Consider the following 27477-nt stretch of genomic DNA (forward strand, 5'->3'; position numbering starts at 1 on the left):
CTGAAAATATATGTTTCAGAGATATTTAAATAAAAATATATTTGCCATTGCCTCAAAATGCTCCCAATCTGCTGAGGAGAAAATGAAACTTAGTTTTCTCACTCAATATTGTGACTTAGCCTGAGCAAGTTTTATTGGGAATGTGTACAAATATACAGCAGGAAAGCAAATGACGAAAGGATGTAATCTGAGTACCTCAGTTGCTTTGTGTGGAGGCTATTGTGAGCCCCAGTGTGAACATCCTGATTCTCATCACAAAATCCTGTGTTCCGTTCACAGCTGGCAATGGCCAATCAAATACCAGCTAGCTAAGGTCATCTTCTGAGCTGCCTTTTAATGTGGGGCCTTGTGATTTAAGTGGTTTCCCTTAGCGTTTTGAAAGGCTATTGTTGCCTGACAGCCTAGTAATGCTGCACTTAGAAACAAGAGCTTGTAAACTCTTGTCCCTTGGTCCAACAATTCTCCTGAATGATTAATTTCACAAGGCATGGATTATATGTAGGGAGGGTTCTCTCTTTGCTGCTTCTAGCAGTCCTATGGACTGATTGTTTTAAAGATTAGCTTTATTTGTCATATGTATATTGGAATATCAAAACATACAGTGAAATGTATCATCTGTGCCAAGTCAATTTAGCAAGGATTGTTCTGGGCAGCCCGCAAATGTCGCTACACTACTGGCGCCAACACAGCGTGCCTACAACAGAATATAGGCATCTGTTAGTCTCTTGAGACCATGGAGTTGCGCCTTGGAAGGTTTTCAGAGTGCAGGCCTGGGCAGGATTGTATGGGAGACTGGCAGTTGCCCAAGCTGCAAGCCTTCTCCTCTCCACGTCACCGATGTTGTCCAAGGGAAGGGCACTAGGACCCGAGCAGGTGTCATCGCATAGCAATGTGTTGTTAAGTGCCTTGCTCAAGGACACAAACACGCTGCCTCAACTGAGGTTCGAACCAGTGACCTTCAGATCACTACATCGATACCTTATCCACTAGGCCAAGTGCCAACACATACAGAATAACAACAGAATAACCCTAAGCATATATCTTTGGAACGTGGGTGGAAACCCGAGCAGCCGGCAGAAGTACACACAGTCCCAGGGAGAATGTACAAGTTACTGACAGAGAGCAGGTGGGAATCGAACTGGATCGTTGATCGAATGTTGGCGTGCTAGCCACTGCACTACTGTGCCACCCTCTTGCTTCTTGTGGAACAGAGGAATTAGTGACAGCAAAGCAAAGATTCCATGATGTCAGAACGCAGCATCGTCACCAGTTAAAGATGCAAGTATATTTAAGAAACAAAGGTATTCAAGAAAGGAAATTCAAAAGATGAAAAAAATAGAAGCAATCAGATTAGTACCGATTCAATGTCTCAATTCTGCTTAATTGTTTGATCTACTGAACTTATTTAAGAACTTAAGAAACAGAAGCAGGGTTAAGCTGTATTGTCCCCAAGGCCTCCTCACCATTCAATTGGAAGTTTAAAATCTCTAGGTGGGATTTGAACTCATGACATCGGGATATGAGTCTAGGCTATTTTATTCCCAGTCCTGTAGACCAGATATAAAAATACTACATTCTATAATTCTTTAAACAACATTTTTTTTTATTATTTTAACTCAGGAAACATTATTGTAGGTTTGGGATTATAAGAATGGTAACATAACCATTATAACACCTACTAATTAGGCTTGTTTCATTTAAGTACATCTTTTGGGTTAGTGCAATTTCTTTTGGAACAACTACATTAAAATGCACTTATGGATCATCTAACATAGCAAGCCAGAGTGTTCAGCAAGAATCTAATCAGAGTTGACCACAGGGTTATAATATTGTAACAGCTAACATAACAACATTTATAGTACCAGTGCTCTGTGTTCAATTCCCACCACTGTCTGTAAGAAGTTTATATGTTCTCCCAGTGTCCACATGGGTTTCCACCAGGTGCTCCGGTTTCCTCCCATGATCCAAAGGCATACGTTTTGGTGGGTTAATTGGTCACATGGGTGTGTTGGGTGACATGTGCCCGGAAAGGCCAGTTACCATGCTGTATCTCCAAATAAGAATAAAACTTAAACATTGCATGCATGTGACCTGAATTTTACAATAATTGCCACACTGGAATTTGCCCCATATCAAAAAAAACTTTGCTCAAAAAGAATGAAGTTATTCTTATTGTCATTGGAAAGTGATGAGCTAACCAGGTGTACAATTAGATCATACACGATAAATGGTATGTGTGGCTTTGAACATCAAAAATGATGGCAGATGCCAGAAATCCAAAATAAAAACAGAAAATGATGGAAATATCCCCACTCTCTGTCTTTATTTCGGCCGTTTTGAAACCTGCAGCTCAGCACCAAATATCAAAGCTCATTTCCAGGTAAGGCTGAAATGTATTTTGTTTTTAACCAATAAAGAGTAGAGAAAATTCCATAATATCCAGGAAACAGAAAACATAGTGAAAAGCTAGGCGTAAAGTGTTCACAATTACATGAAAGAAATCATAACATTTGTCAAAAATGTAATTATTCTTTTAACTTACTGAGATACAGTGTGGAATAGGCCTTTCCAGCCCTTTGAGCCATGCTGCCTAGCAACCCTTGAACCTGGTTGTTACTACAACCAATTTCAATTTGACTGTGGATTTAATCATTGTTTTCTGGGATTAAAAAAAATAATGAGGCCTGTCAAACACCAATAAAAAGTAGAAAACAAAATCCCACAAACTGAAGGAAAAACAAAACCTGAAGATCTGAGTACCCATTTATAGACAGTCCCATAGTTCAATAGCAATGTTTTCTGATGGTCAAAATACGTGTGTTGCAACTGAATGTTCAGGGTTTAATGTTAATATACAAAAGACACACCCAGGAATTACCTTAACTATCCCTCATTCATCAACTCGCCTCAAGTACTTAATTCACACCTCAGCTACATGACTGCCCCAATGGATGAAGTGAATTAAATAAAAGGCACTCTTTGGATCTGGAAATCTAGTCTTTTTATATTCATATCACAGATATAGAGGTATTGATTACATTCTGGACATTGGAACAATCTGATGCATTGTAATTTAAAAAATGCTCCTCCTCCCATCTAACAGAGACCCCAGTACACTTTGCAAAATGAATAGCTACTGTTATATTTTATTCTACATTGTTATTATTTTTTTAAACTTAGTTCTACCTCAATGCACTAGGTAACGATTTGATCTGTAATAAACCAATACCAATACTGCTGGTGGTAATTTTGGTGCTGCTTCTGCAAACTAAGCAGCCATTTAGAAAATAGTGGCAGCTCAGAGTGAACTGGCCAACTAATCACTTTATTGGCGATTTACGGTGTAAAGTAGATAACAAATCCAAGTGAAAGAATTTCTGACCTCCCTGACAACATATATTGGAAAAACCAGAGAGTCTGCAGATGCTGGAAATCCAGAACAACACACAAAATTCAAGATTCGGATTCAAGGTTGTTTAATGTCACTTCTGGTACACAAGTGTATGGAGAATGAAATAATTGTTACTCCAAATCTAGTAGAGCACACAAAAAAAGAGGTGTGAGTGATGTGAGTTATCCTGAAGTTTATAACTACCTCCTTTGTCTTGTTGACATGGGTGAAGAGGTTAAAGGCCTGGCACCAGATCTCAAGCTGTAGGTCGTCTCGTCATTGTTGGTGATGAGCCTCACCACCATTATGTCATTGACACATGACTCAGGTGTTTGGCCATGCAGTCATGTGTGAGAAGACTGGACAGCAATGGGCTCAGCACACTGCCCTGGGTGCACCCCATACGGAGGATGATGGAGAGGGAAGAGCACTTGTGCATCCTGACTACCCGAGTTCTGTTGGTTAGGAAGTCCAACACAGAATCGCACAGTGGTGAATTTAGACCAAGGAGTAGGAAAATGCTGGATGAACTCAGCAGTTCAGGCTGCAACTGTGTTTCTATATTACATATTCTATCTGCTCTATAGATATAGCATCTATGTGCTCTGTTTCTGTTTCTCCCCCTTGTAGGATTTGTTCTTTTTTGTGCGTTGGGGGTTTGATGTTTTTCTTTGAATGGGTCCTATGGTTTTCTTTGTTTCATGGCTGTCCGTGTGCAGACATATCTTAAGTTTGTATACTGCATACATACTTTGATAATAAATGTACTTTGAATTTTTGACTCAATGGAGGGAAATAAACAGTCTACATTTGGGGACAACACCTGTCATAAGGACTGGAAAGGAAGGGGTGGGGGAAATGTTAAAGGAACACTAGAGGGTGATGGGCAGGTGAGGATTCTATTGAAATGTAATATATTGAAATGTGGCTTATGGAGATCTCATGGAAAAATCATGTAAGCGCAGATAAACACTGCCTTTGGGGAAGTTTTCACAGTTACGGTGTTCTCTTTGTTTTAGCCATTATTTGGGTGTGGGGTTCACCAGCACCCAGCATTTGTTATCTATCTCTAACACTTGAGAAGGCTGTGGTGAGATGATGTCTTGAATCACTATTTTCAAAGATCATACTGAATAGCTTGATGGGGCATTTAAGCACCAATCTCGTGTTGGACACCTGAAGTCACATAGAGGGCAGACCATGTAAGAACACCAGATTTTTTCCCCTGGAAGACAGCTGTGAGCTACATGGGCTTTTACAACATTTTCTGTGGCTAGTAATATTTTAAATCCATAATTATCTAATTTAAAGACAGATGGAAGACCATGACCACCCATATCATACATCACATAATGATGGTGATGATGAATTATCTAATTGACTGAATTTAAGTTCCATGAGTGATTTGCACTCCAACTGTGAGATCATTGGTCTAGTCCTGTCTACTTAACCAGGGTACCAGCACCATAGATGGGCACATGTACAGTAGATGAAGCAGCTAAAACCAACGTCATGGCTTTGACAATTAGAATAAGTAGTCAAACAACTTCTGTTCATTGGTATCAATGCTACATTTAGAACAGTTCCTGTACTTAAGTGTATGATTCAATAAAACCTGCAATATTCAAGGAGAGCTGCCACAAGAAAGCAGAGTCCATCATTAAGGATGATCCCAACAACCAGGTCATGTTCTCTTCTTGTTCCTGCCATCAGGAAGGAGGAACAGGAGCTTTAGATCCTGTGCCACTGGGTTCTGGAACCTCAAACTCCTTAACTTCATTCGCCATGACACTGAACTGATCTCTGAACCCAGCCTATGGACTCACTTTCAATGACTTTACAAGTCATGTTCTCAGTATTATTTATTTATTGTATGTGCAGTTTGTTTGGCTGCTACGTACTGCTATGTATGTATTTATTTATATACAGCACGGAATAGGCTTTTCCAGGCAGTGGTGGGAATTGAACCCAGGCCACCTGTACTGTAAAGCATTGTGCTAATCACTATACTATGGTGGCACCCAATGATTTTTCATTGATTCTACTGTACCTAGTATGAATACTATGAATGCCTGCATGAAAATGAATCTCAGGGTAGTACATGGCGACATTTTTGTACTTTGATAATAAATTTAATCTGAACTTTGATATTTTCTAAGACTCATCGCTCAAGGTACAAAATATTTTGGAAATCATTGCAACATTCTTCTTTATAAAATGTACAGTCACTATAAATTCAGTAGCCCAGCCAGTTATCTTCATGGTTCATTAAATAAATCAGGGTTTTGTTTAACTTATTAGGAATATCTCTTATTTGTTCTTATGATGACACTGAACGGTACCTGACCTTGTTGCAGAAAATTAGAAACCATTGGTAATCGGTATTGTTATTAGTACCATCAGGAAGGAGGTACGGGAGCCTAAAAACACACATTCAATATTTTTGGAACAACTTCTTTCCCATCTGCCATCAGATTTCTGAACCCCATGAATTCATGAACACAACCTCTATTTCTCTTTCGCACAATTTACTGAATTTTATTTGTAACTTACAGTAATTTGTTGTGTAGTACTGTACAGCTACACAAAGAATAAATTTCATGACATACAAATACTTTATTGTCACCAAACAATTGGTACTAGAGCGTACAATCATCACAGTGATATTTGTTTCTGTGCTTCGCGTTCCCTGAAGTACAAATCAAAATGGTGGGCAGAAGGATCCTAAAGCCCCTCTGCTTCAATTTGACCAGCAGCCCAGCTCTTTTCCCTATGCTTCCTTGGTAATTTGTGCATCCCTCCCGATTTCTATCGATGCAGTGTGTTGTTGGCAGCTCTTTGAGGTTGGTAGACGCGTCCCGCGGGGATCGATTGGCGGGTCGCACCGTCGGGCGCTCCAACTGTCAGAGGCCCGGGCTGTCGATCGGGCCAGGCCCTGAAGCCAACACTCAATCCCCAAGGGTCGGGCTGCCAGCCGAAACAAGTCTGCGAACTGTGTCATGGCTGCGGAGGCCTCCACTCCAGCCGAGCCCCGGGCCCAACCTCTGAGTTCGGCGGCAAAGGCCCCACCTCCGGCAGCCGTGGATAGCCACCAACGAGGCTCCACGGCGGTCGCTCCAGGGAAGCGTCTGGGGCATCCCAAGGTCTCCGACATCACCTCAGTGTGCTCACTTGCCTCGGAGTGGTGCTGGTCGGAATGGGCCATGTCTCCAGGCGCTCCAAAATGGCAGCAGACTGCGGGTCCCCGGGAACGATTGGGTCCAGGTACGGTCTGGAGTTGAAGCAATTCTGCTGCGTCGATGATCTCCAGCTGAGTCAGTGACTTCGCCAGGGTGTTGTTGATTCCACTAGATGTAGCAAATTGGAGGTTTAGAAGGGCCTCTCGGGCACAGTATAGTGCAGAGGGCTGTCCGCTCGGCAGAGCATGCGCAGAATCACCAGTTACTGGTGCCATCTTAAAACATACAGTACTGTGCAAAAGTCTTGGGCACATAAATATGGCTAGCGAGCCTAAGATATTTGCACAATACTGTAGTAATTTTATGCATTGCACTGTACTGCTGCCACAAAATAAAACAAATTTCATGACGTGTGAGCGTTGACAAACCTGATTCTGATGTGGGTCTCTATCATGGACTGAAAGTGGAAAGGAGGCAAGGAGAGGGGAATCATGGTTGGGAAAGGGGGCAGGGAGAGGAGAGGGAGCTGGAAGCATCAGAGAGACTTTCTGTAATGATCAATAAACCAATTGTTAGAATCAGAATCAGGTTTATTATCACTAGCATGTGTCGTGAAATTTGTTAACTTAAGCAGCAGCAGTTCAATGCAATACATATTATAGAAGAAAAAATAAAATAATAATATTATTATTATATAAATAAGTATATCAATTACAGTATATGTATATTAAATAGATTAAAAATCATTCAAAAAGCAGAACTAAATAAAAAGTAGTGAAGTAGTGTTCATGGGCTCAATGTCCATTTAGGAATCGACAGCAGAGGGGAAGAAACTGTACCTGAATCACTGAGTGTGTGCCTTCAGGCTTCTGTACCTCCTACCTGATGGTAACAGTGAAAAAATGGCACTCCCTGGGTGCTGGATGTCCTTAATAATGGACGCTGCCTTTCTGAGACACCGCTCCCTAAAGATGTCCTGGGTACCTTGTAGTCTAGTGCCCAAGATGGAGCTGACTAGATTTACAACCCTCTATATATACACATGCCAAAAACATTTGCACAATACTGCATGTCAGTGATAATAAACCTGATTCTGATTCTAATTCTGAGCATCTGGCAACTCTTCATTTGAAGAAAAGGGTGTAAAAGTGGTCTCACAATAGGGTTTACACCAAATTTGTGTGAGGCCTCTAATGGTTACATTCTAGTGGGACAAGACCCAAGGCATCATGGGATTGAAGATTCTTTCTATGTGTAAATATAAACAGTAACTTTCCCCTGCGAGCTCCAGTGTGCAGGGAAATGGGACTCAGAAGGCCACCAGTGGGCGGGGTTTTCAGGCTGGGAGTAAAGGCGGTTTACGATAGGATTTGTCTGGTGTTTGTTGATGACTGCAGCTGGGCAAGGGAGTAGTGTTGGGGAGAAGATGAGACGGGCCGAATTCTGGGGTAGTGGGTGAGTGTGTGTTTGGACATCTGAGGAGTTTGGGGCAGTTGGTCACACACACACAAAGGCTCAATGGAGAGAGCGAAGGAGTAAACTTAAAGGAAGAAATACAGTACCTGCAAGTCCAGCTCCACAGCAGATGACTAGTTAACAAGCACAGTCCTGAAACGTCAGCTATTTGCCCTTCTCCATAGATGCTGTCTGACTTTCTGAGTTCCTGCAGCATTTTGTGTGTGTTCAGTGTCTGCAGAATCTTTTGTGTTTATGATTTCTGACTCTTGATTATGATTTATGACTCTACTATGAAGTCTCTTCGATGGGTGCCTACCCTAAAGAAGTTTAAATCTTCTTGTTAACTGGAGTTCAGTGAGAGCCTCTTTTGACCATGTGCTTACCTCAGCCACATATCCTTCCTGGGAACCTATCTCCAATGCCATCTGCCCTGATGAAAGATTTCGACCTGGAACATCAACTGCTTTTTTCCCCTCCACGGATGTTGGCTATCCTGCTGAGTTCCTCCAGCATTTCATGTTCCTTGCACTGGATTTCCAGCATCTGCAGAATCTCTTCTGCACATGACTAGGTAGGCTTGGTTCTCTTTATCTAATGCTGACTCTAATTTCAGCACTCTTCAGTCATGCAACTAAGTGCTTCAATTATGCAAAATGATTCAGGGCTGGCGGCATTAACACTAACTCATTGCACATGTTTGGCACTCTCCAGCAACACAAGAAGCCTGATCAGCTTTACTGAGTTCATTACACACGTACAAATATTGTGCCACACTAGAAAATTTCCAGTCCAGTGTTAATAATCATGGTGCACCTGCTCCTGTCCTGGGAACAAATTAGTATTCTCCTGTGAATCCTGATTTACAGGGACCAAAGTCCCTTAAGTGCAGAACCAGTGTCCAAATGGCAAAGAGGTGTATTGAACAAACCTGTTAAGCCGGCATCTGCTGATAGGGTGATTTGCAAGCTGCCTGGCGGTAAGGGATGCTTGTTTTTCTGCATGGAAGTGCTGTGTGGTCACTCCGGTGACCTCTGCTCTTCAACGCTGGGCTCTGGTTGTCTGATCGGAAAGGGCAAAGGGCAGAGGTCAGCAGCATTAGTACACAAACCACGCATTCCTGAAACTGACCAGCTCTGTGAAACTTCAATAACTTTTCAAACTGTGTCACGAAGAATATGACTTTTTTTTTTAATGTGTATTTGTTTGCTTAGATTCCAGGAGAAAGAACTCTAATAGTTGTAGTTTGCAAACTTTAATCAGAATATGGGGCAGCACAATATCGGTTAGCCTAACACTATTACAGCGCCACTGAAAAGGGTTCAATTCCCACCGTTCTCTATAATGAGTTTGTGCATTCTCCCCATAACTGTATGGGTTTCCTCTGGGTGCTTCAGTTTCTTCAGTATTTCCAAAGACATACAGGTTAGTAGGTTAATTGGTCAGGTGGGTGCAATCGGGTAGCATGGGCTCGTGATAAGGCCTGTTACCATGCTATATCTTTAAGTAAATAGATAAAATTGAGCTTTACTCATCTGATTCCCTGTCACCCCATGATCCCTACAAAACCAGTCACTTTCCTCCTAAACTGTGGCTTATGAGATTTTGTGTTTGTATAAGTTAGATATTCTCATTTTTACTTGCAGACTGAACTGAATAAATTTTGCCGTGATTTTTATGCTGCACTTTTATATATTTCATATAAAATAAGCTCAATAATTGTTATGCAACTAATCCTATTTCATTAAACTATCTATGGCCCATGAGTCTGGCATCACCTTGTTAAAATTCAGGTTAAGTTCAACTTTAAATATTTAACAAGATGATGGTTATCTTCTCGGCCCCATTAGGCAGGCATCAATTTGAGCTGTGCCACCCTTCCTAAAATAAAAATTCATTCCTTGTAGAAAATCGGGATAAATCCTCACCTGCATCACTCTTCAGAGTTCAACAATGTCTCTAAAATGTGACTAGGGTCACTTCACCACTTCTGGCAATGATCAGAGCTTCCTACAACTCCATGCATGCCAACAGAGTGTGGAGTGAGAATTCAGTCAGTGTTACCTTCCACAGTTTAACAGCAGGCTCTTGGTCACGATCAAAAGTAAGGAGTGTAGTGTCAGTGAGGCCTAACGATTAATTCAGTGACTGTCTTCCATGGAGGCATTTAACAGCGATGTCAATTCAAAAATGTTTCCATTATTATGCTGAGCTCCATCTGTGTCATCAGTAGTGAGATACCTCCAAGGTCAGGTGCACTGGAAGACTTCAACCAGCAATCAAGCTGTTTAGAAAGAGGGAAGCCAAGGTAGTTACAAGTCCTGTTTTTATAGTATTCATAAAATAATAAAATTTATAATCAATATCAAACCTCAGATTCTGCATATTTTCCATAAACAGGGCATGAATCAACTGAGAGCCACAGCCTTTCTGCTTATGTAACTTTTGAACTTTGGCACTGAGAAACTATTGACAGTAGTATTGGTTTATTATTCTCACATGTACAAAGATAGAGAGAAAAGCCTGTCTTGCATTCAGTTTATACAGATCAAGTCAGTACTCAGTACATTGAGCTAGAGTAAGGTAAAACAGTAACAATGCAGAATGAAGTGTTAAAGCTACCGAGAAAGTGCTGTGTCGGTGAACAATAAAGTGCAAAATAATAACAAGGTGTACTGTGAAGCCAAGAGTGCATCTTACCATACAAGAGATTGGCTCAAGAGTCTGGTAACAGTGGGACAGAAGCTATCCTTGAGCCTGGTGTTGGTACATACTTTCGGACATTTGTATCTTCTGCCCAATGGGAGAGAGAAGAAGAGAGAATGGATGGGGTGGGAGGGTTCTTTAATTATGCTGGCTGCTTTATGAAACAGCAGGAGGTATAGACCATAGAAGAGAGTCTGGTTCCCATGATATGCTGAGGTGTGTCCACAACTCTCTACAGTGTTCTGTGATCATCTGCAGAGCAGTTACCATACCATGCCATTATGCATCCAGGCATCAATAAAAGTTCGTAAGAGTCAAAAGGGACTTGGCAAATTTATTTAGCCTCCTAAGTTTTCTTGACCTTGACCTTAATGTGTTTGGACCAGGATAGATTATGGGTGATTTTCACAATTGGAACTTGAAGCTCTCAACACTCTTGAACTCAATATCATTGTTGTAGACAGGAGCATGTGCACTGATGTCAATGGCCAGCTCTTTTCTTTTGTTGACATTGAGGGAAAGGTTGCCATGACACCACCACACCAGTAACTTCTCTATCCTCTTCCTGAACTTCAACTCTTCGTTGATATCATCTCTGCAAACTCAGAGTTAGAGCTGAAACTAGCCATAGGGAATAGAGTAGGGTCCATAGACTGACTCTGACTGGAAACTCATTCATAAGTTTATATGAAAAATATGAGTGAAAAGTTTACAATTTTCACAATAAAATCTGCTAATAGCTGAATCCCCTTCACAAACATCAAAAACGTGCCCTTGACAAGTGCGCATCTTCATAATACTGTGAACTATTGACTAAGTGCATACCTTCACAATACTCATAACCATTGACTAACCTGACTGACATATAATGTTTCATACCTCCCAGACTGCTTTCAGCCCAATTTAATGTAGGCTTTGAATTCTGACCCTCCCCACAACCAAAGCTGAAGTACCAAAAGCCACCGTTCTCCTATCATATTGAATCTATGCACTGAAATTCAAAATTGCCACATCAAATGAGGAATCCACCCACTGCCGTTTTCTGCCAAAACTCTTCAGATCTCAGTATACAAAAGTTATCTCACTCAACGTGTACACATTGAAAATTGTGTGCACTTATGTTTTTCACTTACAAAAATGATAAGGCTCTTGTACCTTCTTCCTGATGGCAGCAGTTAGAAAAGAGCATGGCCTGGGTGGTGAGGATCTTTGATGATGTACTTTGCTTTCCTATGACAGTGTTTCATCTTGATGTGCTCAGTGGTTGGGAGGGCTTTATCGGTGATGTACTGGGCTGAATCCATGGCCTTTTGTAAGATTTTCTGCTCAAAGCCAATGGTGTTCACATACCAGGCTATAATGCAGGAATCAATACTCTTTCCACAACACATCTATAGAAGTTTGGAGAAGACTGAACCTAAGCTTGGTTTAGATCAATTTCACATCAAAGAAAGAATAAGGATATTAGGTGAAAGTGTCCCACAACCTTGAGAATCAGAATTGTGGGAATATAGCACAATTCCCACATCTGAAAATGACTCAAATTTAATATTTAAAAGATGCAGTTCAATATCTATCACCTTTTAGGTTCATGACGATAGATAATGAAAATAGCATGATCACATGAACAAAAAATACCTGTCCCCATTTCAAGACTATAATACACTATTGTAAGCACTGTTTCACAGGTGAAAGTCCACCACAAATGGTGAATGTTTCCCACAAGTGAAGGTTACTCTCACATAGTATTGATCCACATGAAGATTATAGGGTAAACCCACGGCTTCCACGCTCCATATGAGTACCAAGTTCAGAGATCAAAGACAGAGCTGCAATACTGATGCCAATTGTAGATAATAGATATAGTGAATGTGCCCTACAGTAGGGTTGTAAAGAAAGCTTTTGGCACATTGGCCTTCATAAATCAATGTATTGAAACGTTATGTTATTTTATAAGGCATTGCTGAGGCCTAATTTGGAGTATTGTGTGCACTGTGTGCATTACCAGATAGATGTTAATAAGGTTGAAAGAGTACAGAGAAAATTTACAAGGATGTTGTTGGGTATGGAAGGCCCGAGTTATAAGGAAAGACTGAATATGCTAAGACTTTACTGCTTAGAACACAGAAGGATGAAATTTGATAGAGGCATACAAAATTGTGAAGGGTACAGACAGGGTAAACACAAACAGGCATTTTCTCCTGCGGTTGGGAGGTTCAACAACCAGAGATCATGCAAAGTGAAAAGTTTAAGAGGAAACGTGAGAGGAAACTTCTTCACTCAGAAGGTCAAGAGAGTGTGGAAATGAGCTGCCAGCACAAATGGTGCGTGTGTGGTGAACTACATATACCTGTCTGGACACGCCCGCCCCCCCCCCCCCCCACTGACTGCTCCTGTGGCTCCTCCCACAAACCCCGGTATAAAGGCGATTGAGGCCTGAGCCCTGCCCTCTGTCTCCAGGATGTAGTATGGTGGTCAATTGCTGCTTGTTCTTTCTTCCAGCCAATAAAAGCCTATATCTTGCCTCATGTCTCAGAGAGTTATTGATGGTACATCAGCGTGTGAGCTCAATTTCAACATTTAAGAGAAGTTTGGATAGGTATGTGAATAGTAGGGGTATGGAGGAGTATGGTCCCAGTACAGGTTGAAGGGAGTAGGCAATTTAAATGGCTTCAGCATAGACTAGATGGACTTAAGGGCCAGTTTCTGTGCTGTATGATTTTATGACTCTGATAACCTGCCATTCAAACAGAAAATTCACTTATTTATAATTCAGGGAAAATCAGGGAAGATTGTATTCATTCATTCACCAAATGCTTTGAGAATTTGTTTTCATAATTCTAAATCAATGCAATATTTACCAGAACCAGAAATTAAACTCCTTTAATATGTTGAATTTTAAGAAGAAAAGTATTTTGCTCAAATACCTCTCAATCTCTTACTTCTTATCAATTAAAATGCCACCTAATCATCTTCACATCCTGTTAACCAGTTAAAACAAAGTACAGATGCTAATACGCCTGCCATTTGCAATTCGTATAATCTGGGTGAAGATTTCCTGCTGCCCAGAACATAGAAGAAAGCAAAATACCGTAGCAGCTGTAAAGATGAACTAGAACTGCTGGAAGCTCTTAGCATAAACACAAGAAAGGCTGCAGATGCTGGAAATCCAAAGCGTCAGGCACAAAATGCTGGAGGAGCCCAGCAGGTCAGGCAGCATCTGTGCAAATGAACAAACAGGACTGAAAACTTCTTCAGAAACACTTAGCAGATCAGACAGCTTCTGTGGAGAGAGAAAGAGAGTTAATGATTCAGGTCAATAACCTGCTGGATACTTCCTAATGGTCTGTTTTATTACCGATGTTGGATCTCAAACAAAGAGCAATGCATAAAGTACATAAAGTTTGTCCCCAAGGTTTTAAGATACCAAGAGCTATATAAAAGGTGGATTAAATGTTCAAATCATCTACTGTAACACTGATTTTGAATTATTCCATAAAAACAACAAGAAATGGAACAATGGGTCTTCTCTGCTGTTGATTCAAAGTTCAAATCTGGAATCAGAGATTGGCCTGGCCTGCAAAACTTCCATTGAAAACAGGCAGTGTAATCCTGAAATGACAAATCCCCATGATGTTGTGCATCTCTCTAGTTCTGCTTGAGGTCTAACCTTTGTGGTAACATATGGGGGAGGGAGGGGCAGCTAACTTGTCATGCTAGATATAGCAAGAGGAATCAAAGGTGAAAGGCAGCACTAAAATTTCCCTAATCTATAGTATGCCTTCAGTGTATCTATACAAAGAAAACATGGAGCTAGCAGATGTATGAAAGAGCACCAGTAAGTTAAAGCTTCCATTGTTTTACAATGTAAGTAAGAATTGACCTTCAACCCTCCATTTAGATAGGAGAGGATCGGAATTTATTTGTGGAAAAATAAGTGTGTCACTTTTCAACTCCCTGTTTTTTTTCCACTGGCCCTTTAATACCCATTGAGTTGACAGTGTTTCTGATGTTTTTAAATGGTTGCCCCAGCATTAGTTCCACTATAAAGGGTTGACCTCAGCAGTACTCAGCATTGCAAGTGATTTACTGATATATTATACTCGAGAAATTTCATTCATTTTGAAAGGCACTGAAAACTTTGATTCACTCACAGAGTACTAACCAAATGAACTATGCCTGTGATCAAGTATGATAAAAGCATGTTGTATTATTATGCAATGAATCAACTATTTTAGTTAGGGCAATTAACAGTCAGTAGGCTGTCAGGATAATTGACAAGTGGTCTGCACAAAATAACCTTTGCTAAGCTTTAAACACTTACTGAGTTTTATAAGGGCATGCCAATAAATTGAAAAAGACAATAGTGTAAAGCTCTGACTGAACTATAATAATACAATTGCAGGTTTGATGTAGGAAATTATATCATGTGAATCCTAACCCTGATGTTACATAAACGTTCAATATGTGACTGATAATGTTGCTTGAAAATGTGGCTATGAACCATAGTGGATAACTTCACTCTCCCCAACACTGAACTAATTCCACGAACTGTGGACTTTGCTGTTCATTGTTTCTATTGTTTCTTTGTATTTGTTGTGAATGCCTACCAGAAAATTTATTTCAGGATAGTATACTGTGACATATATATATTTGATAACAAATTTACTTTGATCAGGTAGGCAACGCATTTTCTCATTTGAAAGGAACACCTTTCAGCTTTCAAATGTTATTGATGCCCAGCAACACAAACAAGTAATTACCTGCAACTTGGATGAAAACCAATTTATAAGAGGTAATATCTAACTGTGGCAATTTGTATTTATAGAAATATGTCTTGTAAAAATTATTCTGCACTACAGTATTCCTTGAGATGAACTGAAACTGTCCCAATTTATATCAAAGTGTGAAAAGATTGAAAGTGTGAAGCAGTAACTGTGACCAGACTTGGTATGTTTTATTAATGAATCATTGTTTATATTAATGTAGATTTTAATTTCAATAGAAGCATTTCTGGTGTTTAACACTCCAGCATAAGATAGAGGAAAATCTATTTCTTGCTACAGAAAATTCAATTTTTTTCATTATTGCTGAAAATCATAATTATTTTAAATCACTAACACCAAAACTCACTGTTTGTCGATAAACAACCCTTACCACCACTATTTTATCATTTCCTGCAAAGTTGCCTGATGTACAAATACTCCTGTACTTAATATCACTTTTATGTACATACAATCAGTCTCTGTATATAAGCTAATCTTATGTATTATATTTATTATGTTTTTATTGTGTTCTTTAAGTTTATTGTGTTTTTGATTCTGCATCATATCTGGAGTAAAAATTATTTTATTACACTTTTACACTTGTGTACTAAAGAATGACAATAAGCAATCTTGAATCTTGAAATATCTGCTTTAATTTAAAAATCATGGTGATGCATTTACTTCCTGAATCTTGGAGCGACAATTTCAGTGTAGGTATGTGTTACTTGGTTTGTAGACTCCACCTCTAACTACAAATTCTCCTGTTGTGAAGGACCTCTCGGCTTCAAAGTATGGGCAGAAAGAATTTCTCTGTAAATCATTAAAATGCAAGCACAAGACAAGTTATCAGCACTCTCCGAATATTTAAGTTGGTTCCAGACAGACACTCCTTCACCCAATCTAGAGATATACTCTGCTCATTATCAACCACAAGCAATGCAAGACTGCCTCCTTTGGAGGAGAATGAAAATGGGTGCCTTTACCCAGTCAGGCCTGTCCATGATAACGGGCCTATCAAAGTTTGAATCCTCAGTTCAAAGCTAATGTCAAGAAAAATAAGTAGCCACTATGTATGCAACTTCAACATTTCCTAATCAAATAAACTAAAAAAAACATTAACCACATTAAATTTACTTCAATAAAATTAAGAGTACACAAAAATCTGAATTAAGTTACTCTGTGCCCTGAAAGGTACATAAGCATAAGGTTGGCAGAGTTTCTTCACTGAAATATATAACATGCTCCCTCTCCAGGACCCACAGACAAGGGCATAGATATCAAACATACTTTACAAAATCAATATTCATGTTCTTTCAATGAAAGTGAACAGAATTTGCATTCATTGGAATTTCCTTTAAGAAAAGTATTTTTTAACTGGACTCTGTTTTACTGAAAGACCCGGGTACTGTGGTCTTCATTGTTTGAATAAGTAAGTGAAATGACAGACCCGAAGTTCGTGGCCTTGGATGAATTTGTAAAGAGGTTCAATTAACTGACAAAGTTAGGAAGAGTACAAGAGATCAGAGGTAAGACTAAATAAGACATAAATTGTCTCTTGAGATAGGTCATGTTAAGAATCTTGTAAATGAGCTGTGACCTTGAATGAACAAAGGATAAAAAAGAAATGGAGAATAAATAAAAATGGATACTGAGGATCTTTTTAACTCATTAATGGAATGCAGAAAATCTCTGGGAAGGGCAATGGTAATAAACCATTTTCTTTACCCCTCAACAGAATGACACACAAGTCTATTTCACCATGTCACCATGTGGCTGGAGTAACATTGAGGACAAATTGGGTAAGGACCGCAGATATCTTTACCTGGAACTAAAGCAGCAGGGATTTATTTAAACAATGATCTAGCAATTTTGTGACTCATATCTTTGGATAATCAGTCTGTCTCTCCAGGTTGCTAGTCCTGTAACTTCATCACTTCTCTCTCATTTCACTGATGAATATCCGAGATACTGGCTGAAAATCCATCTGTAAGAGTGATTACCATTAATACTTTGCAGACCCAATGAGTAAATGTTTAGCAATTTGTTCACGTAGTGCGCCCAAAGGACTTTGAGCTTCCAGTACTGATAATTCCATATTCTGGAGTTCTGATTTCATTTGATGTGGCCCCATGCCAGGAGAACTGCCTCACCAAAGCTCTCTTTAGCAATAACACAGTTTCTTCTCAACATGCTTTGATCTATCAAAACAGTTTACTGAAATAACATGTTGAGAACATTTCCTTCAAAACCTTACCCAGAATCTGGCTCTTTAACTAATATGTTGTGTTCTGTTGATCACACATTTAGAGCCTATAACTCAGAGCTGGATCAATGGCATCAGTGCACTAAGTTTCCCAGACTTTGAAGTCCATGAATCCTAGTTTGTTATGTGTAGAATGTAAAAGATTCACTGGTAGAGGAATTTATTTCCTCTCTTCAAAAAACCGTGAGGGTGAAAATCCTTGTTATTTGAACTCTCTTGGTGTCATAGTTCACTACACCACCAAATCTGGTCTTTGGCCCATCCAGTCCATTCCTAGTTCCATTGTCCTACACATGGAAGATAGCTTTCCATATTCCTCTAATCATGCCCTTATCCAAATTTCTCTAAAATGATCTAACAGAACCCACCTTCCTCAGTTCCACTGGCAGTTTGTTCCGTGCTTTCACCGCCTTCCAAGTGAAGAAGTTCTCTCTCAGGTTTCAAAGTTCCAAAGTAAATTTTATTATTAAAGAGCATATATCACCATATCCAACCCTGAGATTCATTTTCCTGTGGGTGTACTCAGCAAATCTATAGAATAGTAATGACAACAGGATCAATGAAAGATCAACTAGAGTGCAGAAGACAAAAAATGCAAATATAAATAATTAGCAATAACATGAAATAACAAGGTAAAGAGTCTTTAAAGTGAGATCATTGGTTGTGGAACATCTCAATGGATGGAGAATTGAGGGCAGTTACTCCCTTTTCTTCAAGAGCATGATGGTTAGAACATAGAACATAGAATAGTCCAGCACAGTACAGGCCCTTCAGTCCACAATATTGTCCCATATATCCCCCCACCTTAAATTCCTCCATATACCTGTCTAGTAATCTCTTAAACTTCACTAGTGTATCTGTCTCCACCACTGACTCAGGCAGTGCATTCCATGCACTAACCACTCTCTGAGTGAGAAACCTTCCTCTAATATCCCCCTTGAACTTCCCTCCCCTTACCTTAAAGCCATGTCCTCTTGTACTGAGCAGTGGTGCCTGGGGAAGAGGCACTGGCTGTCCACTCTATCTATTCCTCTTAATAACTTGTATACCTCTATCATGTCTCCTCTCATCCTCCTTCTCTCCAAAGAGTAAAGCCCTAGCTCCCTTAATCTCTGATCATAATCCATATTCTTTAAACCAGGCAGCATCCTGATAAATCTCCTCTGTACCCTTTCCAATGCTTCCACATCCTTCCTATAGTGAGGCGACCGGAACTGAACACAGTACTCCAAGTGTGGCCTAACTAGAGTTTTATAGAGCTGCATCCAAATTTGGTTGTGGGGCAGTAATTATTCTTCAACCTCGTGATGTGCAAACCTTCTACCTGATGGCAACAGCGAGAAAAGAGCATGGCTTGGGTGATGGGGGTCTCTGGTCGTTCTGCTTAAATATTTCACTATTCTTTAAAATATGGTTTTTAAGCCAAGGACTGCAGGCTGGGAACCCCTGCTTTAAAATAAAACACTTTCCCTTTGTCCTTTGAAAAGAAGCATAGATTTGAGCAGAGTAAGCACAGAGTTATAAAAGGAAAATCATGTTTGACTAATCTACTAGATCTCATTTGGGACATGACTGGTAGACTTGGAAAGGGGGAAGCTAGTGGCTGTGATGGAGTTGGATTTTCAGAAGGTTTTGATGAGCACCCACTCAGAAGATTGATCTACAAGGTTTGAACTCATGGGGCTGTGGGTGATATTCTTAGATGGGATTGATTATCTGACAGAGGACTAAGAGATCTTTCTCAGATTGGCTCATGCCCCTTGTACAATGATACAGGAATTGGTATTTGTAGGTAATGGAACCAGGTTTTATATTTCAAAGTTTTCTGATGATACAGAGCAATGTGAGAATGTCAGTATAGAGAAGGATATAAAAATGCTTAAAAGCATACAGAGCAGCAAAGTAAATGGGCAAGAACATCGCAGCGGCAATGTAATGTAGAAAAACGTACACAAAAACAGAAAAGCATAGAAATTTAATGCCTGTGTTCAAAGGTACATTTGTAAACAAGTCACTGAGAACCAAGATACAAGTATAACAAGCAATCAGGAAAGCAATGTGTAACAAAAGAGCGATGGATGGTGGGGAACTCGGACCCGGCCCGGACTCTCAGACACTGGACCCGAACTTGGACTCGGAGACACTGGACTTGGGCTCGGAATCAGACTCAGACTCGGAGACACTGGACTCGGAATCAGACTCAGACTCGGAGACACTGGACTCGGACTCGGACCCAGACTCGGAGACACTGGACTCGGACTCGGACTCGGACTCGGAGACACTGGACTCTGGCTCGGACTCGGAGACACTGGACTCTGGCTCAGACTCGGACTCGGAGACACTGGACTCGGACTCGGAATCAGACTCAGACTCGGAGACTCTGGACTCGGGCTCGGACTCGGAGACACTGGACTCTAGCTCGGACTCGGACTCGGAGACACTGGACTCTGGCTCGGACTCGGAGACGCTGGACTCTGGCTCGGAATCGGACTCAGAGACACTGGACTCTGACTCGGTCTCGGACTCGGAGACACTGGACTCTGGCTCGGACTCGGACTCGGAGACACTGGACTCGGACTCGGAATCAGACTCAGACTCGGAGACACTGGACTCGGGCTCGGACTCGGAGACACTGGACTCGCTCGGAATCAGACTCAGACTCGGAGACACTGGACTCTGGCTCGGACTCAGACTCGGACTAGGAGACACTGGACTCTGGCTCGGACTCAGACTCGGACTCGGAGACACTGGACTCTGGCTCGGACTCGGACTCGGAGACTCTGGACTCTGGCTCGGACTCGGACTCGGAGACACTGGACTCTGGCTTGGACTCGGACTCGGACTCGGAGACACTGGACTGTGGGTCGGACTCGGACTCGGAGACACTGGACTCTGGCTCGGACTCGGACTTGGAGACACTGGACTCTAGCTCTGGCTCGGAGACACTGGACTCTGGCTCGGACTCGGACTCGGAGACACTGGACTCTAGCTCGGACTCAGACTCGGACTCGGAGACACTGGACTCTGGCTCGGACTCGGACTCGGAGACACTGGACTCTGGCTTGGAATCAGACTCAGACTCGGAGACACTGGACTTGGGCTCGGACCCGGACTCGGACTCGGAGACACTGGACTCTGGCTCGGACTCGGATTCGGAGACACTGGACTCGGACTCGGACTCGGAGACTCTGGACTCTGGCTCGGACTCGGACTCGGAGACACTGGACTTGGACTCGGACTCGGAGACTCTGGACTCTGGCTCGGACTCCGATTCGGACTCGGAGACACTGGACTCTGGCTCGGACTCGGACTCGGAGACACTGGACTCTGGCTCGGACTCGGAGACACTGGACTTGGGCTCGGACCCGGACTCGGACTCTGGCTCGGAGACACTGGACTGTGGGTCGGACTCGGACTCGGAGACACTGGACTCGGGCTCGGACTCGGACTCGGAGACACTGGACTCTGGCTCGGACTCGGAGACACTGGACTTGGGCTCGGACCCGGACTCGGACTCGGACTCGGAGACACTGGACTGTGGGTCGGACTCGGACTCGGAGACACTGGACTCTGGCTCGGACTCGGACTTGGAGACACTGGACTCTAGCTCTGGCTCGGAGACACTGGACTCTGGCTCGGACTCGGAGACACTGGACTCTGGCTCGGACTCGGATTCGGAGACACTGGACTCTGGCTCGGACTCGGACTCGGACTCGGAGACACTGGACTCTGGCTCGGACGGACTCGGAGACACTGGACTCTGGCTCGGACTCGGATTCGGAGACACTGGACTCGCTCGGACTCGGACTCGGACTCGGAGACACAGGACTCTGACTCGGAATCAGACTCGGACTCGGAGACACTGGACTCTGGCTCGGACTCCGATTCGGACTCGGAGACTCTGGACTCGGACTCGGACTCGGAGACACTGGACTCTGGCTTGGAATCAGACGGACTCGGAGACACTGGACTGGCTCAGGACTCGGGCTCGGGCTCGGGCTCGGAGACACTGGACTCTGGCTTGGAATCAGACGGACTCGGAGACACTGGACTGGCTCAGGACTCGGGCTCGGGCTCGGAGACACTGGACTCTGGCTCGGACCCAGATTCGGACTCGGAGACTCTGGACTCGGACTCGGACTCGGAGACACTGGACTCTGGCTTGGAATCAGACGGACTCGGAGACACTGGACTGGCTCAGGACTCGGGCTCGGGCTCGGGCTCGGAGACACTGGACTCTGGCTTGGAATCAGACGGACTCGGAGACACTGGACTCTGGCTCGGACCCAGACTCGGACTCGGAGACACTGGACTCTGGCTTGGACTCAGAGACACTGGACTCGGGCTCGAACTCAGACTCGGACTCGGAGACACTGGACTCTGGCTTGGACTCAGAGACACTGGACTCGGGCTCGGACTCGGAGACTCTGGACTCACTCAGACTAGAGTTCAGACTCGGACTCAGACCTGCAGACACTGAGCTTGGACTCAGGATCAGTCTCCAACTCAGACTTGGGCTCAGGCTCGCAGACTCGGGCTCGGACTCGGACTCAGAGACACTGGACAGACGGACTCGGAGACTCTGGACTCTGGCTCGGACGGAAACACTGGACTCTGGCTCGGACTTGGGCTCGAGCTCGGACTCGGATTTGCAGACACTGGACTCGGGCTCGGACTCGGAGACACTGGACTCTGGCTCGGAATCGGACTCAGAGACACTGGACTCTAGCTCGGACTCGGAGACGCTGGACTCTGACTCGGTCTCGGACTCGGAGACACTGGACTCTGGCTCGGATTCGGACTCGGAGACGCTGGACTCAGACTCAGACTCGGAGACACTGGACTCTGACTCGGTCTCGGACTCGGAGACACTGGACTCTGGCTCGGACTCGGACTCAGAGACACTGGACGCTGGACTCAGACTCAGACTCGGAGACACTGGACTCTGACTCAGACTCGGAGACACTGGAGTCTGGCTCGGTCTCGGACTCGGAGACACTGGACTCTGGCTCGGAATCGGACTCGGAGACGCTGGACTCAGACTCAGACTCGGAGACACTGGACTCTGACTCGGTCTCGGACTCGGAGACACTGGACTCTGGCTCGGACTCGGACTCAGAGACACTGGACTCTGACTCGGTCTCGGACTCGGAGACACTGGACTCTGACTCAGACTCGGAGACACTGGACTCTGACTCGGTCTCGGACTCGGAGACGCTGGACTCAGACTCAGACTCGGAGACACTGGACTCTGACTCGGTCTCGGACTCGGAGACACTGGACTCTGGCTCGGACTCGGAGACGCTGGACTCGGACTCGGACTCGGAGACACTGGACTCTGACTCGGTCTCGGACTCGGAGACACTGGACTCTGGCTCGGACTCGGACTCAGAGACACTGGACGCTGGACTCAGACTCAGACTCGGAGACACTGGACTCTGACTCGGTCTCGGACTCGGAGACACTGGACTCTGGCTCGGACTCGGAGACGCTGGACTCAGACTCGGTCTCGGACTCGGAGACACTGGACTCTGGCTCGGAATCGGACTCAGAGACACTGGACTCTGGCTCGGACTCGGACTCAGAGACACTGGACTCTGGCTCGGACGGACTCAGAGACACTGGACTCTGGCTCGGACTCGGACTCAGAGACACTGGACTCTGGCTCGGACTCAGACGGAGACACTGGACAGACGGACTTGGAGACTCTGGACTCTGGCTCGGACGGAGACACTGGACTCTGGCTCGGACTTGGGCTCGAGCTCGGACTCGGATTTGCAGACACTGGACTCGGGCTCGGACTCGGAGACACTGGACTCAGACTCAGACTCGGAGACACTGGACTCTGGCTCGGACTCGGTCTCGGAGACACTGGACTCTGACTCGGTCTCGGACTCGGAGACACTGGACTCTGGCGCGGACTCAGACTCAGAGACACTGGACTCTGGCTCGGACTCGGAGACACTGGACTGGCTCAGACACGGACTCGGACTCGGAGACACTGGACTCTGACTCAGACTGGGAGACACTGGACTCTGACTCGGTTTCGGAGACACTGGAGTCTGGCTCGGACTCGGAGACACTGGACTCTGGCTCGGACTCGGACTCAGAGACACTGGACTCTGACGGTCTCGGAGACACTGGAGTCTGGCTCGGACTCGGAGACACTGGACTCTGGCTCGGACTCGGACTCGGAGACACTGGACTCTGGCTCGGACTCGGACTCAGAGACACTGGACTCTGGCTCGGACTCGGACTCAGAGACACTGGACTCTGGCTCGGACTCGGACTCAGATACACTGGACTCTGGCTCGGACTCAGACGGAGACACTGGACAGACGGACTCGGAGACTCTGGACTCTGGCTCGGACGGAGACACTGGACTCTGGCTCGGACTTGGGCTCGAGCTCGGACTCGGATTTGCAGACACTGGACTCAGGCTCGGACTCGGAGACACTGGACTCAGACTCAGACTCGGAGACACTGGACTCTGACTCGGTCTCGGAGACACTGGACTCTGACTCGGTCTCGGACTCGGAGACACTGGACTCTGGCTCGGACTCGGACTCGGAGACACTGGACTCTGACTCAGACTCGGAGACACTGGACTCTGACTCAGACTCGGAGACACTGGACTCTGACTCGGTCTCGGACTCGGAGACACTGGACTCTGGCTCGGACTCGGAGACACTGGAGTCTGGCTCAGACTCGGACTCGGACTCGGAGACACTGGACTCTGGCTCGGACTCGGAGACACTGGAGTCTGGCTCGGACTCGGACTCGGAGACACTGGACTCTGGCTCGGACTTGGAGACTCTGGACTCGGGCTCAGGCTCACAGACACTGGACTCTGGCTCGGACTCGGAGACACTGGACTCTGGCTCGGACTCGGAGACACTGGACTCTGGCTCGGACTCGGAGACTCTGGACTCTGGCTCGGGCTCAGGCTCACAGACACTGGACTCTGGCTCGGACTCGGAGACACTGGACTCTGGCTCGGACTCGGAGACACTGGACTCTGGCTCGGACTCGGAGACTCTGGACTCTGGCTCGGAATCGGACTCAGAGACACTGGACTCTGGCTCGGACTCGGACTCAGAGACACTGGACTCTGGCTCGGACTCGGACTCAGAGACACTGGACGCTGGACTCAGACTCAGACTCGGAGACACTGGACTCTGACTCGGTCTCGGACTCGGAGACACTGGACTCTGGCTCGGACTCGGAGACGCTGGACTCAGACTCGGTCTCGGACTCGGAGACACTGGACTCTGGCTCGGAATCGGACTCAGAGACACTGGACTCTGGCTCGGACTCGGACTCAGAGACACTGGACTCTGGCTCGGACTCGGACTCAGAGACACTGGACTCTGGCTCGGACTCGGACTCAGAGACACTGGACTCTGGCTCGGACTCAGACGGAGACACTGGACAGACGGACTTGGAGACTCTCGACTCTGGCTCGGACGGAGACACTGGACTCTGGCTCGGACTTGGGCTCGAGCTCGGACTCGGATTTGCAGACACTGGACTCGGGCTCGGACTCGGAGACACTGGACTCAGACTCAGACTCGGAGACACTGGACTCTGGCTCGGACTCGGTCTCGGAGACACTGGACTGACTCGGTCTCGGACTCGGAGACACTGGACTCTGGCTCGGACTCAGACTCAGAGACACTGGACTCTGGCTCGGACTCGGAGACACTGGACTGGCTCAGACACGGACTCGGACTCGGAGACACTGGACTCTGACTCAGACTCGGAGACACTGGACTCTGACTCGGTCTCGGAGACACTGGAGTCTGGCTCGGACTCGGAGACACTGGACTCTGGCTCGGACTCGGACTCGGAGACACTGGACTCTGACGGTCTCGGAGACACTGGAGTCTGGCTCGGACTCGGAGACACTGGACTCTGGCTCGGACTCGGACTCGGAGACACTGGACTTTGGCTCGGACTCGGACTCAGAGACACTGGACTCTGGCTCGGACTCGGACTCAGAGACACTGGACTCTGGCTCGGACTCGGACTCAGATACACTGGACTCTGGCTCGGACTCAGACGGAGACACTGGACAGACGGACTCGGAGACTCTGGACTCTGGCTCGGACGGAGACACTGGACTCTGGCTCGGACTTGGGCTCGAGCTCGGACTCGGATTTGCAGACACTGGACTCAGGCTCGGACTCGGAGACACTGGACTCAGACTCAGACTTGGAGACACTGGACTCTGACTCGGTCTCGGACTCGGAGACACTGGACTCTGGCTCGGACTCGGACTCAGAGACACTGGACGCTGGACTCAGACTCAGACTCGGAGACACTGGACTCTGACTCAGACTCGGAGACACTGGAGTCTGGCTCGGTCTCGGACTCTGAGACACTGGACTCTGGCTCGGAATCGGACTCGGAGACGCTGGACTCAGACTCAGACTCGGAGACACTGGACTCTGACTCGGTCTCGGACTCGGAGACACTGGACTCTGGCTCGGACTCGGACTCAGAGACACTGGACTCTGACTCGGTCTCGGACTCGGAGACACTGGACTCTGACTCAGACTCGGAGACACTGGACTCTGACTCGGTCTCGGACTCGGAGACGCTGGACTCAGACTCAGACTCGGAGACACTGGACTCTGACTCGGTCTCGGACTCGGAGACACTGGACTCTGGCTCGGACTCGGAGACGCTGGACTCGGACTCGGACTCGGAGACACTGGACTCTGACTCGGTCTCGGACTCGGAGACACTGGACTCTGGCTCGGACTCGGAGACGCTGGACTCAGACTCGGTCTCGGACTCGGAGACACTGGACTCTGGCTCGGAATCGGACTCAGAGACACTGGACTCTGGCTCGGACTCGGACTCAGAGACACTGGACTCTGGCTCGGACTCGGACTCAGAGACACTGGACTCTGGCTCGGACTCGGACTCAGAGACACTGGACTCTGGCTCGGACTCAGACGGAGACACTGGACAGACGGACTTGGAGACTCTGGACTCTGGCTCGGACGGAGACACTGGACTCTGGCTCGGACTTGGGCTCGAGCTCGGACTCGGATTTGCAGACACTGGACTCGGGCTCGGACTCGGAGACACTGGACTCGGACTCAGACTCAGAGACACTGGACTCTGGCTCGGACTCGGAGACACTGGACTGGCTCAGACACGGACTCGGACTCGGAGACACTGGACTCTGACTCAGACTCGGAGACACTGGACTCTGACTCGGTCTCGGAGACACTGGAGTCTGGCTCGGACTCGGAGACACTGGACTCTGGCTCGGACTCGGACTCGGAGACACTGGACTCTGACGGTCTCGGAGACACTGGAGTCTGGCTCGGACTCGGAGACACTGGACTCTGGCTCGGACTCGGACTCGGAGACAGTGGACTCTGGCTCGGACTCGGACTCAGAGACACTGGACTCTGGCTCGGACTCGGACTCAGAGACACTGGACTCTGGCTCGGACTCGGACTCAGATACACTGGACTCTGGCTCGGACTCAGACGGAGACACTGGACAGACGGACTCGGAGACTCTGGACTCTGGCTCGGACGGAGACACTGGACTCTGGCTCGGACTTGGGCTCGAGCTCGGACTCGGATTTGCAGACACTGGACTCAGGCTCGGACTCGGAGACACTGGACTCTGGCTCGGACTCGGACTCAGAGACACTGGACTCTGGCTCGGACTCGGACTCAGAGACACTGGACT

Source organism: Hypanus sabinus, chromosome 9 (assembly GCF_030144855.1).
Source record: "Hypanus sabinus isolate sHypSab1 chromosome 9, sHypSab1.hap1, whole genome shotgun sequence".
Classification (NCBI taxonomy): domain Eukaryota; kingdom Metazoa; phylum Chordata; class Chondrichthyes; order Myliobatiformes; family Dasyatidae; genus Hypanus; species Hypanus sabinus.